Here is a 12,164-nt window from a genome sequence, read left to right on the forward strand (position 1 = left end):
CACTACTGAAGCACTAATGTTAAAGGAGACACCTTCATTCTGAATTTTCTGACTTCAAAGTAATGAAATCCCCAACTTCAATACCACAATAATGTACTTTTCAATGTTAAGTACCTAGTCCTAGTGTCAGTGTGTAGAACAACCTTGGCCAAAAAAAGCCCAATTAGGCCATGTAAATGAAGTGCGTTTTCAGCCAGTCCTACTGGGAAAACCAGCTTTGTATGAATGGTTGTAATTACAGTTGATGGGGAAGGGGGAAAACAAATTTGCTATGCATGAGCCCTTCCCAAGTAGCCTTTTTTTTCTTCTAATGCTTGCATATCTCCAATAAGTCATTACTGAGGAAGGGAAAAAACGACTCTCTGTTTACATAAAGTGTGTTAAAATGCATCTCTTCAGGAGTCTGAATGATACTTGAAGTTTGCTATAGGAGAGGTGCTACTTTCTCTGATGCATCCTTTTGTTTACTTCTCTTTGCCTGAGAGCCTCATTGGGCTGCTTGTCATAATTAGCAGTCTAGGTGTACACATGTCCCTAAAGCTACCCTTCATAGCTTATTTCAGGCAGGCACTTCCATTTTTGTATTTGAGTCCCTTTTGATTAACACTCTCGTCTAGGCCTGTGAAAGACAAATCAAAAAGTGACGTGCAGCATTCCAAAAAGTGTGTTTTTTCTACATTTTCCAAGGTGTTATTCTCTCTTCTCCATGCCTTCTCTTGAGAACACACAGCCCATTGCTGGTCTTGATTCACTCTGTGTGTTGTGTCACATGCATTCATCAAAAAATAGGAATTCATTTTTCAGTGCACTGAATTTACTCATCTGAATTTGCATCACAGTGTGCAGCTTGCTTGCTGCATCTCTGGATTGCTAGTTGGGCTGTCTCTAGCTCCTGACAAGGAGAAATAGGGCACCAGTACAATTACCTCCGGGGATGTTTCCTATGTGCAAGCCATTCTGGCTTCTGTGTCTCAGGGCTCATGAAGGTCACATAGCCCTTGCTTATATACGTCTTTCGAATTCTCTTTGTTTTTACTGCTTTGATTCCTAAATTGTCCAGATTTTCTGCCCATATCCTACACACCAGTCATTCAGAAAGATGCTTCTTTCCACAAATACAAAGCTATTAATCACAAATGTTCTATTTACAAGTCACTGTATGAGTGACTCTTTCATGTATTAGTCATAATGTAGTACATAGCTTTATTTCCTTTATTTAAAAATAGCTAATGATCCTTAGTTCAACCTGTATGTTAATGTCAATAATATCAGTGTATTTTGCAATGTTAAAGAACTAAGGGGGAAGGGTTGGTCAGTGATGAGTTACTTGGTTTGAGTTGGGGTTTTTTTTGGTTTGGTTTAGATTTTTTTGTTCCATTGATTCATACACTGAGCCAAAAAAAAATAGCAATACAGCAAAATTGCAAAACCTGACCAGGTTTTTCACCAACCTATAAAGGATATTTCTGGCCATTGTTAAATAAGAAGTCTAACACATAAATATTTTAGTATGTCATAAGGTAACTGTCTGTTTTATGTGAGCAATGAAAGGAACTAAAAGCAGTGGAGTCAGGAAGGAGGAAAAAACCATTGAAGTAGTAAAGACTATTTTTTTGCCCTCTGTGGGATCAGTTTGTCCAGGCAGTTGAAGTAGACGACGACACACATGTTTTCTGGGTCATGATCTGTACTCCACCACATCAAGATCCCAAGTGTAAAGGAACACTGATCCATCAGCATTATTTTTGCCTGATTCACACTGTGCTGAGTAAAACCTTGTGTACAGGCATGTGATCCAGCTCCTGAAGAGTGAGAGGTATGAACAGAAACGAGGTTTCTAAGTGAGAGAGCAGAACCAAGTTATCCAAGGCTGATGCCACTTGTGTAGGTTGATGTGCTCTTCCCTAAAGGAATTACTATTTCCAAAGAAATCCTCTTTCAAGACTAAGCAAGCTCTTGAATAAGTTTAAAGGGTGCCTACAGTTGTTTCATGTTTTTCAACAGAGACAGTGGCACTGCCATTTCACAACTAAAGGACATGGTTTATATTAATCTTGATGTCGACAAGCATCAGTGTTAGCCAAGGTGGCATTCTTGTTAGGTTACCCTGTTTCCAAAGACTACACATTAGAAGAGGTATCATATTTAAATTTCAGAGTTGTGGATGTGTATTTATTCCTATGCAGAGGTCAGACAGAAAGCAGGTCAGGGTGCACTTCTCACTTGTATTAGAAAGCTCCTTTGAGTCGTCTCAGTTCAAGAACAAGTTACAGCAGTCATGTAGACTATGGATCTAGGAATCCTATGTAAACTAGGAAGTCTCCAAATGGAGGAACTGAGTCCTGGGCAACTGGCTGTAGGTGGCCCTGCTTGAGTAGGGGTATTGGACAAGATGACCTCCGGAGGTCACTTCCAGCCTCAGCCATTCTGTGATTCTCTGATTCTGTGAACACACTGAACTTTCTTCCTTTTGATCTAAAAATCTCCCACTCCAAGTTCAGGAGCTGATGCAAGGCAAACTTCTGCCTATCAGTAATCACTCCTGGCATGCGGTGGTTCATCAGATCACATCTTTGCAAGATGGACTGGTTTATGATACAGAGGGCAAGGCCAGATTAAGGTCAAGCCCTTCCTTACACAAAGCATTGCACGCTTTGAAAGTTAGATAGATTAGTTTGGTTGAATGTAGTTATTTGTGTGTCCTTGTGTGTGTGCTTGAAAGAGCTTCATAGAAGACTGATAAAGACCACTAAAGACCATGTGTTACATTGCCAAGTTTACTTTAATTGTGCGACTTTCCCTCCATCTGTAATTGGAAATAGTGACAGCATCTTGGTAGTTTTACCAATGCATCATGTGTCTGAGATTCTCGATAGTTATTACTGTACCTCCTGGTCCATATATTGTGGGTATGCATTTGATGTTCATATTGGAATGGAAAGTGCACTTTTTTGCAAAGTGAAATTTATATATATTTGAAAGATACTTCCTTTTCCTAAACTTAATCTGAGACCTCGCATCGGTATCTATGTAAATAAATATTTTCTGCAATAAAAACATGTTGCTTGTAGTCTGTCACATTAAAATAAAGATTTAAACACAGTGAGAAGTCATAAATGGAAAAAACTATTTACAAGAAATTAAATTAAACTCCTTTTGAGCCACACACCTCACTTGTACAGAATTGTTGCTCTATATTAGAAGATACAGTAGCGAGTTTTAATATTGTTATGTCCAGAACCCTGCAATTTCATAGCAATAAATCTTAGGAATAAGACTGAGAAATACTTGCATATAGGACCTAATGTAAAGATGACTAAACTAATTTATAATTTCTTTTTTTCAATGACTTCAATGCACTTTGAACCAATACAGACTAACTTTCCCAGAAATGCTGGAAATGCTAGAGGGAAGATGAATATGGAACTGAGGCAGGGAGAGGTAGTGGCTCTGTCTGGCAGGGGGTGATGACAGGACAGGGGGCTCAGGTTGTTTTGATTTGCTGAATTTGCGGTTGAAATGTGGGAAGAAATGCTGCCACCTCTTTTATTGATATTTGTTGGGAGACACTCATTATATATTACTCCATATGTATGTGTATGTGCATGTGAGGTTTTTCAGAGCTTTGGATGAATGCCTTTTACATAGCATTTTTAAGATCAAAATCTATACAATTATGTGGATTCCTGCATGTAAATTATTTCAGGGAGTCTGATGTTTTAGCATTTTTAATTTTCTAGTAGATTTTACGATAGCGTAAAGTGATAAATTATCTTCTGCGGCTGCCAGAGTTATTTAACTATCTGCAGACATGCCATTAGCAGGAGCAGTCTATGCCCGGTTGATGTTCCTCATCCCTTCCCAGGAGACCGCTCACAGGGAAAAGAGTTTCCGGGCATTTCCGTGCAAGGCCCTTTTGCCAGCAGTGCCACCGGCGTGCTGGGGAGTCCCGGCTAGCCGTGGTGTGCTACAGTCAGGAGGACATTTTTCTATCACGCAGTGGAGAAAGCTACCAAACAAGCATCGGATATTATTGACTTTCCATCACTACTGGCCTGTGTTAAAACCAGTGACATAGAAGAGAAAGGTTCCATTTCCCATTACCAGATATCCAATCCCCCTAGAAAACATCTGTTGAATCTGGGATGATGCCATGGTATTAGCTCTTCTGTTGCATGCTGTTTCATTGGCTGTTCTCAGCACTGCCCTGTCTATCACAACGCATAATCCCTTTCCAGAGAAGTTTCAACCACATCGTTAGGGTCTCCAGTCCCGTTTCTTTGAAAATCCGTGGTAGTTTTTTGCCTTTGGCGCACAACTTGAAGTTTAGAAACTTGACTCTGTGCAGGGTGTAAGAAAGGGAACAAAAGTTTCCTGATGATTTCATGTGACAAAAGTTGTGCAAGGAAAAGAAGCGGGTCTGCAGAAATTCTGCAAGTTGCCGTGTTTATATTCCCAAGAAACTCACACTGGAGTGCCTCAGACACATAACTAAATGCTCCTCAGTATGCTCATTATTGAAGACAGTATAAGAAAATGGTCTTTAGAATTCATGTGATATACTACCAACTGGAGGGAGAATAATACAGAAATACTTTCTTGATGATGTGTGCTAAAGCAGCAGGCATTTAAGAGCAATGTATGTCAATCTCTGAGTTTTTTTGTGAAGAATTACAATTTATGACGTGTTAGGGTAAACAGTTGGATTATATTTCTGAAATGCATGTTCCATCAGGTAAAATCATTGTGATTATAGGCTCTAGTACTTTAAGTAAGTAAGTTATGCACTAAAAGGCTGAAATTGTAAAACAAGTATGCTTATGCTTAACTGTTAATCCCTCTTTGTATCTACACTGAGTAAACTACAAGAAAAGAGAAACTGCATTAAACAATAAAGGCATAAATGGCATGTTATGTCATCTTGATAAACAATGACTGTTATACTGTTTTCCTTCAAGAAGCAACTGTGACTGGCCTCTGTATTCTCCCTCAATGGAGAATGTGCCTGAGTGTAAAAAAAATGGAGGATTATTTAGAAGTTACTTTGTTCATGACTCTCAGTGAAAGCAGCACTTTCTCTGCATCTTCTCTTTTTGCTGCTTTTCCTTCATTTCCTCAGCTCTTACCTATTATGGAAAGCTGGACTTGTTATTTCAAAAACAACCTACTACCATGTAGACTATGAGTTTTGAATAAAGTGAAATAAAACTTGCTTTAAGTGGTTTTGCAAATGTTTGACAGCAGAAGATAATAAATGAAAATAAATCTCCAATATTTCTCCTAATGCAATTTGTGGCATGTCAACGTCAAAGGACTTTAACAACAAATCAACAAATATTTGAATGAAAACAATATACATAACTTATTTTTCTATATTAGAAACAACTGTCAAACAATTACTGTGTGACTTCATGAATTAGTTGGTTGTTTTGAAATATTCCTGCTAGGATTAAAAAAAAAAAAAAAAAGAAGAAAAAAAAAGGCTACACGGGCCTTTGAGCCTGAACATATTGTGTCAATCATAAGCATATGCAATGTATCTAAGCCATGAGGTAAAAATTTTCTTTGTAAATTATTTCATAAATAAATAATTTGCCTGAAAAAAGTTCATGAAAATATTTTTGCCTTTAATAAGTTCTCTACAGTTCTTTTGTGGCGAATATAAACAGATTGATATTGACATCTTCTTGATCTGCTTTATTTTAACTTGAAATGCCGAATGTGTCATGCAAGCATTTTTTATAAAGATACGGTAACAAACTTTTTCTGAGATACAGTATTTCATTAGAGTTGTCTACTTGAAACTATGAAGACATATTTTGTCCTTCTCATCTTTGCTTATGGATGGCTTTTGCGGTTTCATTTTAAAAGTACACGCACAGAGAAGCTTACGTTTCTTAAAAATACATCTCTGTAATATTGTTCTATAGGTGAAAAAAGGTGTGCTTGTTACAAAGGTTTGCATGTGTTGAAACCTGCGCTTTCACTGTTACGATCTTCTTTACTGTTTGTCTGTCATAATGGGAATAAAATATGTGAAAGCTGCAGGCACACATACGAACTGGCTGGGATTTAAGGTGTGGGGGGCATCATTTCCTGGTTTAAAATAAAAAGACATTGATAAGTCTCACTATGAGCAGAGAAGCAAAGGGGAATAACCCTCCTTTAAATATTTTCCACTCAAGTCCTGCTTGTAAGATGCTTAGCCAAGTCATCAGACAAAATACCTGCTGATTTTAACCCTTCATATGCAAGACATCTGCCAAGTGAACAGTCACTTGGGGCTGACATACTCCGTAACAATAATAAAATCTTAATTGTAGAGAAGAACAGGTTTGAATCTGTGCAAACAGGACAAAAATACTTGCTTTTCAGAATTCTGCATTCATTAAAATTTGTGAAAGTGGTTTGTCTATTCAACTGTGATTCAGCCATGGCATTTGCAGCTTGAGAAAAAGTAAAGGTTTACAAAGTCAGGAAAGGTTCTCTGTGCACCTAGTAGCGAGGTGCTACGGAGCATGGCCCCAGTACTAAAAGCACAGAGGCAGACTTTGTAACAAACTTCAAATTCTGATATAACTTTTCTTTGCATTATATATAAAAACATGTCTGCTGCTCCGAACCGATTTTCTGCTGATGGGTATGGAGTGAGTCTCACACATAATCTGTCAGTTCTCCTCTCCCGCTCTTGGGGATCCTACTGTGTGCCTCATCGTGCAACTATATTTTACCTTCCATTTTCAACATGACAAGTTCACCTCTTGTATGTGAATTATTGCTTTTCTATTCATAAAGCGCTTTATCAGACAATCCTACAAAAGAACTTAAGGGGGAAATGTGTTACTGGGTGATTTACATGAGCAATTACTTTACAAATCTGCCAGTGGATTATACTAAACACATACGAAGAATGTTTAAATTTGGAGAGAGGGCTGCAAACGCCATACGTTGTACAGTAGGGTTTCATTTGCGTCAGTGTTATCTCTGAAGATTTTACTCTTTACATTTCACCATGGATTGGGAATAAAATTGCAAGGAAAAAAGTTTTATCATTTCAAACATTTGGAGGGGAAGCAGCTTCATCTCTCCCACTGTCATGATTTAACTCTTTTCCAGCTTCTCCCTTGAATAACGTGTTGGCAGTTGCAAGCAACCAGAGTGCATCTATTTTAACGTGAAAACGGTTTAAAATTACTTGCATGGGACGAAAAACATGCCATATAAAGTCACCTAACTGCAGAAAAATTGTGTCCAAATGCCCCACAAATGTTTACATAGTTTTTAACGCCTACTATATTTGGGATTTAAAAACCCTTCCACAGGAACCTTTTACGTACTGCTTCTCCTTAAGAGAGTGTTTTTACATTAACATGCAGACCTCTGGCAATTTGTAGCATGGGAGAAATCGGGGTATTTTGAGTTGAAAAGGTTCTGCACAAGCGGGAAAAGTTGTAAAGGATTTCTTGGAGCAGCTTGGGACTGGCTTGCGATCGGTGTCAAAGCGCAGGCAGTAACGGGGAACGTTCAGCCCCAAACCTGCAAAGTGTCTGTTCACCCGCCTCAACACCCGCACAGAAACGGGGAGGGGGGGAGGGAAAGGGACGAAAGAGAGGACACTACATCTGCACTTCCCCGCGCAAGCCGCCGCGCCCCGCGCAGAGCTGGGGTCTCCCGCGGGGGGCAGCTATTGCCGCCCGTGGGTCGCACCTTTTACCCCCCTCCCCCTATTTTTTCCCCCCACTCCCGCAGGCCGGCGGCCGGTCCAAATGTCAGCAGGAGGCAGAGCAACCCCCGCGGGCCGCGCTCGGGCTGCGGCTGTGGCCTGCGGGCTCTTCCTGCGCCAACTTAGCCCGAGTCCCCGCGGCCGCGGGGCGACGCGCCCCCTCCGCGGCCTCCGCTTGCGCGGCTCGGCCGGGCTCGGCCCGGCTCGGGCGGGCGCGGGCCGCGCGCGGCGCTGGCCGTGGCCCGGCGGCGGAGGCCGCGTCGCGTCGCGTCGCGGCGGGCGGCGGGCGGAGGCGGGCGGCGGGGGGCGGCGCGGGCCGCGCGGCGGGGCCGCCTGCACTGTCTCTTTAAGGGCGCTCCGTCTGGGGTGGCGCTTTCCTCCGCGAAGGCTCCTTTGATATTAATAGTGTTGGTGTCTTGAAACTGACGTAATGCGGGGAGACGGAGGTCCTGACAAGCGATAACAGTCCTGATAACGCGCCGGCCGCCCCGCGCTCCCAGGCCGCCGCCTCGCCGCCGGCGGGGCCGCCGCGCCGTGCCCCGGCCCGCGCCCCCCGCCCCGCCGCGCCCCCGCCCCCGCCCCCGCACCGCCCGCCGGCGGCCGGCGGGCCCGTCGCCCCCTCCCCGCCGAGCGGGGCCGAGGGGGGAGGCAGCGGCGCCGCGGCCCCCCGCCCCCCCCCCTCCCCGGCCACCGCCACATAATCCGCGGCCAACTCCGCCGGCAGCAGGAGACGGTTCATGGCTCACGCCGCGGCTCCACCATCTTCCAGGCTGCCGGGGCTGTTGCTGACGGTTAATCAACAGGTAAGGCGCGGGGGGGCGCGGGCGGGGGCGGCCCGGCGGCGGGGAGGGCGCCGCGGCCGGCGGGCCGGGAGGGGGCGGCGCGGCGGCGGGCGCGGAGCGGGGGGGGGGGGGGGGGGGGCGCCGCGCGGGGCGGGGGCGCGGCGCTCGCGGCGGCGCAGCGTGTGCCTGGGGGGGGCGGGGGGGGGCAGCGAGGGGGCACCCCCCCCCCCAAACACCCCCCCCTCCAAAAAAACCAAGTCAACCACAAACAAAAGCGGGGGGTGGGCATAATCACCGGGAGCGGGGGGCTGCTCGGATTTCACAGGCTTTTTTTGGTGCAGCGCCCCCCCCCCCGCTTCCCCCCCCCCTCCGCGCCCCCCCTTCCCCCCGCCGGTGGGTCAAAGCCATGTGTGATGGCTGGAAATTGGCGACTTCAAAACCGCGGTAGCCCCGCTGGAGTCGGGAGGGTCAAGTTCAGCGGCGGCGGCGGGCAGGGGGAGCAGCCCCCTGGCCCGGAGGCGGGGAGGGGAGCGGCGGCGGCGGCCGCGGGCTGGTGCGGCTCTGCCCTCCCCTCCGCGCCTCTCCGCGCCTTATCTCCGCGGCCGCCGATTCTCCGGCACCGGGGCGCTCCGGGGGGAGGGGAAGGGAGACGCGGGGGGTGGAAGTAGAAGACGAGCAAAGAGGGTTTGCATCCGATGAGCTGCAGTCGCACAGTCCTGCCGCTCCTGCCGCTGCTGGAAGTTTTAATGGGGATCATGACAAGCGGGGCACAGAGACACCATCATGAAGAGTAGTAAGTTTGGGAAAAAGTTTTTTTTTTTTTTCTTCCCCCCCCCCCTCCCCTCCCCCTTCCCCTTTTCCCCCTCCTTGCCCGGGGACACACCGGGAGAGGCCGGGTGCGGAGCTGTGCTGCGCCGGGAGGGGAGCTCGGGGTCCCTCCCGGTCACACCGGGGGAAAAGGCGACATGGTGGTGGTGATTTTTGTTTTGTTTTGTTTTTTTTGAAATCAGAGCGCAGAGAGACGTAAAACTTTTCCCTCTTAAAGGCGAAGCTCTGCTCTCAGCGCTGCGTCCCCACGCTCGGCTCTCCCTGCCACAACTTTGCGGAGCGTCTCACTTCCCTCCCCCCCGCCCCTTCCCTCGTCCTCGGGGGCTGCCGGCGGGGGGCTGCTCCCCGCTGTAGTTACCCGCGTGTTTGCTTTCGGAAGGGAGGAATGAATGGAGGCGAGGCCGGGGATGCAGGGGCTGCGCGGAGGGCTGCGCGGTGCCGGGGGCAAGCGGCCGCGGCGGCGGGGCCGGGCAGGGTCGGTCCCGGGTGCTGCCCGCCGCCGCGCTGCCCTGGGACGCGAGCGGCTCCCCAAGGGGGCTTGACATTTCGGGGGCTTTGTTTATCCGCCTCCCTGCTGCAAATCAAGGCGCTCAGACATCCCGGCACTCCTACGCGGTTTCTAGTGGGGCCCGCTAGCCTCTTTTATATTTTATCTTTTTTTTTTTTTTTTTTTTTTTTCCGCAATCGTTTCTGTTTTCTGTCTGCAAATGGCAAACTTCTCAAGTGCACTGAGTGAGCTGTGGGGATGAGTGATGAGTTGGAGAGACGTCTCCCCTCCATCACTCCTTCCTCCGCCAGCGCCTGGCAGGGCTGGAGCCAGGGGCACCTCGGCACACTTGGGGAACTAAGGCGACAAAGCCCCTCTGAGGGAAAAATACTTTTTAGTAAAAGGAGTGTAAGCTAGCTGTTATGCGGACCGTGCTGCTTTCACTGCTTTTACAGCACGCAGCGCATTTTGAATGTTGATTGAAACAAACAATAATTTAATACGCTTCAGGTTTTAGTTAACCGAGTTCAGTAAGTCTCTCAAGGAACCATCAAACTTCTTTGCCATGCAGGCTGTCTTCTTCAGCTACGCAGCTGAATGCTATGGATGTTGGTGGCATCATGTTACTTTCCTGTTGGTTTTAGGAAAAGTTGAACATTTAGAGAAGACTGCCAGAGTTAAAAATGCAAGGGGCAGCAAAGGAAAGTAGTGGCAAGAGCCAGTTCCTGACGTGGACAAAATGAGAATAAAAGTTACAGTAGTCTTCTGAACTGCAGTTTGTGTTTGCCTCATGTTCACAATATGTGTTTTAGGTTAGACAGCTCTCTCAGATATTCCACCAGAGTGACATTTAAAAAAAGCCCTCCAAAGGAGTGAGGATTTTTTTTTTTTTTCAAGTACTCTGGGTCTATGAGTAAATACAGGGTTTGTTTGAGAACATCAACTGTTTCCTGTAAATTGTGATGCTGACAAGACTGTCTGGAAATGATATCAACACTTTGAAAGATTTTTTTTTTTTTTTTAATTTTTTAACCACTGAATGAAAGTGTGTTAATAACATGGTCAAACCAAACAAATGGAACCTTTCTCTGTAGAGGGGGAAAAAAAGTCTTTTTCTTTTTTCCTCTTGAAAAATATATACCTGCTTGAGGTTTGCCACCAGAGTCAGTAACAGTGGAGTTCAGTAGTGAGTGCATCAGTGCCTATATACAAGCTAATCCTCAGACTGTGGCAACAGAAGTCTGCTTCACCTATTTCAAACCAAGAGAGATTAGATATGAAAGTAGTCAGTTTGTAATCCACTCTATTCTGATTATCGCTTTTTTTTTTTGTTACATGTAATAACTTTTCTCAGTTTTGAAACTCTGCATATACACAGTCAAAACAAAGTAAGCAAAGGGCAAAGTTGGATCAGCTTTTAAGTTCACATCTTTTGCCTGTGATCCTCTGAAACATACTCCAAATAACGCTGGGCAATCTTTGCCTGTGAAAGTATGTCTCTTTATTTTTTTTCTGTATTTCATAGTAATGTTAATAAAGGAAAAAAAATGTAAATGGCAACTTCAGAGATCTGAGACTTCTTTGGGCATCAAACACGATGCAGCCAGGTTATTCTCTTATATATTTAATGCATTTTTAGCATAATTTATACGGTAGCTTTGTGGGTTGCCTTATATTTTTATCGGTGATCAAGTAAATCCAGTGTTCTTTTATGAACCCCTAGCAGGATTATTTTTCTGTCATGTCTATCATTTTTAGTAAACTTTCATAGTACACACTATTATCATGCATGCTCTGGCTGCGTGTGAAGAGTTTTATTATTCACATATCGTGATTGTGCATTAATAACAGCGTAGTACTGTGTGTGGACTCGAGTGTCTGTGAGATGCAATAGTGCTTGTTAAATCTCTGTATTTCAATCATACTATGTTTTAATGCTAGTTGACACATAGGGTTTTATATTTTCAAAGCGTTGTGCAAACAATGACTAATTACTTTCTGTTCATGCGAATTACCTCTTTTAGCACTTTATCAGGCAGTTGCTTTGAAACAAAACTACTTTACATTACAGTGTGAAAGAGTTAAAAAATTAGCAAAGATGTTTAGGAAAAAACCAAAATTTTAATTACAAACAGGCAACTTTGGGTATGTATTTAAATTTCTCTTTTTATGTGGAACTTTCTTTCTAAGTTGGTGGGGGGCGTATGTGTATGAATATTTATGTCTCTTACAAACTCTTGACAATATTTTAATGTAATAATCTTAATAGAAACATTCTCAGATCTTAACTGCAGCCACACTGGCAGTATCGCTTTAATAAAGGTTTGTGGGTAACACCAAATAT

General features: G+C 44.9%; 1 protein-coding gene across 1 annotated transcript in view; it reads left to right on the top strand.

Moving 5' to 3' along the window:
* Nucleotides 1–8,426: 8,426 nt before the first annotated feature.
* The window catches only part of TRPS1 (transcriptional repressor GATA binding 1), a 218,133-nt gene continuing 214,395 nt past the window's right edge, over nt 8,427–12,164 (top strand). Inside the window, exon 1 of the mRNA XM_074898510.1 lies at nt 8,427–8,526. The gene's annotated coding sequence lies outside the window, so the exon portion shown is untranslated. The remainder of the gene's footprint in view (nt 8,527–12,164) is intronic.

Source organism: Athene noctua, chromosome 2, assembly GCF_965140245.1.
Source record: "Athene noctua chromosome 2, bAthNoc1.hap1.1, whole genome shotgun sequence".
Lineage (NCBI taxonomy): Eukaryota > Metazoa > Chordata > Aves > Strigiformes > Strigidae > Athene > Athene noctua.